Source organism: Octopus bimaculoides, chromosome 1 (genome assembly GCF_046866305.1).
Source record: "Octopus bimaculoides isolate indiv1 chromosome 1, ASM4686630v1, whole genome shotgun sequence".
In the NCBI taxonomy this organism is placed as follows: Eukaryota; Metazoa; Mollusca; class Cephalopoda; order Octopoda; family Octopodidae; genus Octopus; species Octopus bimaculoides.
Genome location: NC_142928.1, coordinates 181,946,362 through 181,952,118, shown reverse-complemented (window position 1 = coordinate 181,952,118; position 5,757 = coordinate 181,946,362).

The window sequence follows — 5,757 nt, the reverse complement described above, 5'->3', positions numbered from 1 at the left end:
TGCGGAGTAATCGTCAGTCAGTTACGGCAGCAGAGTTCACCACGTATATTACTCTTTTACTCTTTTACTCTTTTACTTGTTTTAGTCATATGACTGCGACCATGCTGGGGCACCGCCTTTAGTCGAGCAAATCGGACCCCAGGACTTATTCTTTGTAAGCCTAGTACTTATTCTATCGGTCTCTTTTTGCCGAACCGCATAGGTTGTCAAGCGAAGTTGGGGGCGGGAACAAACACAGACACACAAACATATTCACACACATACATATATATATACATATATACGACAGGCTTCTTTGAGTTTCCGTCTACCAAATCCACTCACAAGGCTTTGGTCGGCCCGAGGCTATAGTAGAAGACACTTGCCCAAGGTGCCACGCAGTGGGACTGAACCCAGAACCATGTGTTTGGTAAGCTAGCTACTTACCACACAGCCACTCCTGCGCCTATATATATATATTTCATATTGGCATTTATTCACATTTAATATAATAAATATCAATTGTTTGAATTGTATAATAGTTGCCTTATAATAAACCACGCGTCTGTTTTTATTACGTATATGAATAAGTTTATATTTATATGCATCTGTTTTCTGAGCTTTCAGTTTGTCCAAGATGCTGTAGATGCTTCTACTCAAATAAATATATGGAAGTGTTTCTTTACTTTTACTTATACCTTATAATAATATGTTCAATGTTAACATTATTAGAGTTAGCAGAAAATTGAAAGCTAGAAAACGGACGGAAGAATTCGCAAATAATATTTATTTATTTATTTACATATAAGTAAAAATTTCACTGCAGTAAATTTTGTTTAAATCCTAGCTCAATTGTGTAACACATTGAAACAACTATTGAATTTATTCCTTGAGCAATTAATCATCTTCTGCTTTCTTTTTGTGGAAATAATTTCAATATAATATAAAACAGAACGGCAAATAAAAGGAAAATGCTGTTAATTAAAACTATAACAACTGCAACGTTAAAAAACATTAATCAGTGAGTTTTGATTAAAGCAAATCGGAAAAAAGAAGAAAAATATAACAGAAGTTTCTAATCGCATTTGTAATGATTTAGCATGAATTGATTTTAAATTTTTGTAAAAAAGGAAAAAAAAGAAAAAGAAAACAAAAACAAAAAAAAAGAAAAAAAAAGAAGAAAAGAAACCATTCATGTACGTTTTCAACCTTTCATCTCCAGGAACAGAGATATAATTTAGAAATGTCATTTAAGTGTAGTTAAGATTACTTCTGTCTTAATGTTAAAAGGTGTCATTTCAAGTGTTTAGAGTCGGTATTTCAATTTTTATTGCTCAGAATGACAAGATCTATCAGATAAACGGCAGAAGAAGGTTTTTCTTTCGTGTACTTTAATCGAATGCTGCACAGACGTATTACATTTAATGATATATATATATATATATATATATATATATATATATATATATATATATGTGTGTGTGTGTGTGTGTGTGTGTGTGTGTGTGTGTGTGTGTGTGCGTGTGTGTGTGTGTATGCGCGTGTGTGTTTGTATGTATTTATGTATATGCATGCGTGTGCATGTATGTGTGTGTATGCGCGCGAGTGTGTGTGTACAATAAGGCTGAGATAGTGTCCTGCATGCTAGATACACATGCGACAAGAGTGCACATGTGCAGTATAGTGGGTACTCCGATTAACGTTTTTGCTAATACAAAATAATAATAATAATAAATAAAGGTTATGATGTGATATTGGAAGAATTGAAACAAAGAGTAGTAGCAATCAAAGCACAGCTGGAAAGATATGACAATAGAACAAAAGAATTTGGGCAAAACAGATTGTTTGAAGCAAATCAGAAGAAACTGTTTCAGGAACTATTGGTTGGTGCATAATTATTGCGGCTTTTTTCAACAAATTTTATTCAACAAAACAATAACAACATGCAACAAAAACATCTTTAAATGATTATTCCGGAGTATATTCACCATCTACTTCAATTACTTCTTCCCATCTGCTTGGCAGACGGTCAGTCAGTCATTTAAAGATGCTGTTAAATATTGTTATTGCTCTTGTTGAATAAAATTTATTGCAAAAAAAGCCGCAATAATTACGCACCAACCCAATAGATGGGCAATTACACGTAACAATGATATCAGTTGCAGAGGAAAGTAGGGCATTCTGGAGATCGATCTGGGACTAACCTGTAGTGCATAATGATGAAGCGGAGTGGTTGCATGAAACCCAAGACAGGTTAAAGAATATAGAAGTCCAAGAAGACATAAATGTAACTTCATAAATGATAAAAAAGCAATACTCCAATACTCTTGGACGGTATGGGGTCCAAGAGTATTGGATGAAGACGCTGAGAAGGTTCCATGAAAAGATAGTAGAACAACTAGATGTTTGCAGGAAGGTGCAGTGCCCAGCTGGATGATAAAGGGAAAGATATTGTTATGTGCCAAAGATCCAGAAAAGGGAAATATTGCAACCAAATTTAGACCAATAACAGGCCTTCCGCTAATGTGAAAACTAATGTCAGGTGCTTTGACCAGTGACCTGTAGAGATACTTGGAAAAAAGTGGGCTCCTACCCATTGAGCAGAAAGGGTGCCGAAAAAGGAGCCGGGGAACGATGGATCAGCTCTCAATTGATAAGCTAATTATCAGGAACTGAAAGAGAAAACATACAAACTTGAGCATGGCATGGGTTGACTATCGCAAAGCATACGATATGATACCACACTCCTGGATAATAAGAACAACGGTGAACTACTAGAACCCATAGCGGTAGAATCTGGTGTTGAACAGGGTGATCTAGCCATTAAATTGTTCACCATCCTCTTGGCGATTGTTATTTTGCAAGCCTTCGCGCATTGCGATGCTGGTATCTACGTCCGTTACCGTACAACAGAAAAGCTTTTCAACATACCTCGTTTTACTGCAGAAACAAAAACCTTTCATGTCTCATTCATGATTTCCTTTACACTAATGACTGCGATCTTGTAACCCAAACTGGGTAAGTCCTTCAGCTCCTGACCGATTGCTTTTCAGCCGCATGTGACAAGTTAGGACTTACAATCAGTCTTACGAAGACCGGAGTCATACTATTATCAGCACCATACAAAGCATATATCCTACCATCAATGTCGAGAACATGTTTGTTTACCTTGGTAGCACACTGTCTATATTTAATACACTTGACGAGGATGTCATCTGTTAACTTTCTAAGGCCTGTAATGCATTTGAAAAGCTTTAATCGGACATCAAAACAGCAACGAAAGTTGAAGTCTATCAAGTATGTGTCTCAGCAGCGATGTTGTATTGATACGAGGTCAGGACGGACGACGTACTGCATGTAAATCCAACGTCTCGAACGATTCTATCTGCAATGCTTTCGTAGTATTCTGAAGATCACATGGTGATCTCATATACCTGATACAAGAGTAATGGAGTAGGCAAAAATGCCGAATATCGAGTCCTTGATTATAATGCATCAACGTAGATGATCGTCTTGTTTGTATAAAGGATACCCACTTGCTAAAACCAGTGTATAGTGAGATGAGCAAGAAAACGTCCCCAGTGCGAGCCATGAACACTTTCAAAGGAATGAGTCTTAAAGTCACTTAAAATGTCAGTATTGATACTAACATGGAGAAGACCTTGCATCAGACAGGGTATTGTAGAGGTATCTGACAGCTACTCGTGATAAAGGACTAGAGAATAACAGGACTTCATGCACTGAATTGAAACTTACTGGTAAATATATGGAGGACGTGAACTTACTCCCTGAGAAGGGCACAGAATAGTGTCTTTCGTGTGACCAGTGTGGCTGTGTCTGTTTCACAAAGGCTGACCTACTGAGCCAAAAGCGTGGTCATAGAGGCGCCTGCGTCCAGCAATGTGATAGCCAACATGATCACTCATGCGTCTTGAGTAGCGGAGTGTGTGGGTCGGTCAGTGGACACACTCGGCATTATAAGTCCTAATATCCAGATGGTCGGGCTGTTGCTGGTGATGCTGACTTGTAATCCTGTGGAATGACTCGTAAGTTCCTTACAGGCGTTAGGACCCATATGAGATATCATCAGTAATGAGGAGACCAAGCTTGAATGAAGAGACCGGGCTTGAATGAGGAGACCAAGGTGAAATGGGGTCCAGACAGTGGTCTTAGTCGATCACGAGCCGATTTCTACAGGGTATATGTGTATGTGCGTGACAAAAATGTTCTTTAGAAATTACATTACTTAAAAAACATCTTGACAACGGAATAATACAGGCATAATGAAAGATATAAGATGTTTGTGTAAGCTCTTTTCGCCGGCGTCTTTCCCCGTAGGTATTATAATTATTTCTTACTTTTACCAAATGTTCCTCTGGTGATTCCTTCCCACATCATTACGACTTATCCATCCATACACATACATATATGTGTATACAGTTTACTGTTCCGTTAAGATAAGATCAACAAAAAAGTACACCATCCAGTGAGAGAAAAATATTTAATGTATAATGGTGTGTAAATTGATAGAATCTTGAGAATCTCGCCACAGATGTTGATTTTTACCTTGAGGGAACTGTAAACTATATACCTCTAAGACCTGGTTTTCTACTGCAAATTCATAATCTACATATGTTTGGCGTGATAACTACGTTGAGTGACTCAAGATTCTAGCAATTTACACTCTATTATACATTAGATGATATATGTATGTATATATATAAATGTGATTTTATATATATGTATGTATGTATGTGTGTATGTGTGTGTGTATGTGTGTGTGTGTGTGTGTGTGCGTGCGTGTTTGGTATCAATGCTGTCTGTCTATCTCTCACTCTATCTATTTTATTTGTAACCTCTTAATTTCGAAATTAATCTGTAAAACCGTAATCTGTAAAATAATTCTTGTTTCTTTAGCATCATTGTTGGTGCTATCACCAACATTTCTACTCGTCGTCACTTTTGTGAAGTTCTTATACCAACAGCAATCAATTACTGTCTCTTCAAACATCATCTACTCTCTGTCAATCTCCAATATTTGACACCATATCCTATAGACAGTTCTATACGTATGGAAACCGTTCTTCGTGTCTCATTCATTATATCGACACAGCCAACTTACATTGCTATTAAATTAAAGCAGCTTCGAAATAAACATAAACAAGAAACCAATAAATATATTAATAAATGAACGAACGTGGAAGATATGATTAAATAAATATTATAAGAAGAAATGTAAACGAAAAAATATAGCAACAATGGTACAAATTACATACTTAAAACAAAGGAAAAAACCCCAATCGTCTCTAGTGTATTCGTAATTTTCTTTCTGTCGTACAATATTATAAAACACCCTTAACGGATTTCAATTTCCAACAATAATAAACTTTGCATATTAGAAAATGCGGCACCGTTGTTTTATAATTCAGATGTAAAACAAAGCTATTCATTTGATGCTAATGTTTGCTGGTGTATGTTGGTAGATAGGTACACGTGCACGCAAACCGAAAAGTAATTACACACACACACACACGCGCGCGCTCGCGCCCCCACCAAAAAACATACACACATGCACAGAGACATATGTTCACATTAAAAATGAACTAACATGATTTCTATTTGCCGTAATTGGTTGCTGCAATATGTTCAACTTTACTATGTGGGTTGGAAGATATTTCATAAAAAAACAAACTTAAATATGCAGGAACGCTCCCTCACAACACAGACACGCATGTATCCCGCACACATACGTTAATATATACATACAGGCATAGATAG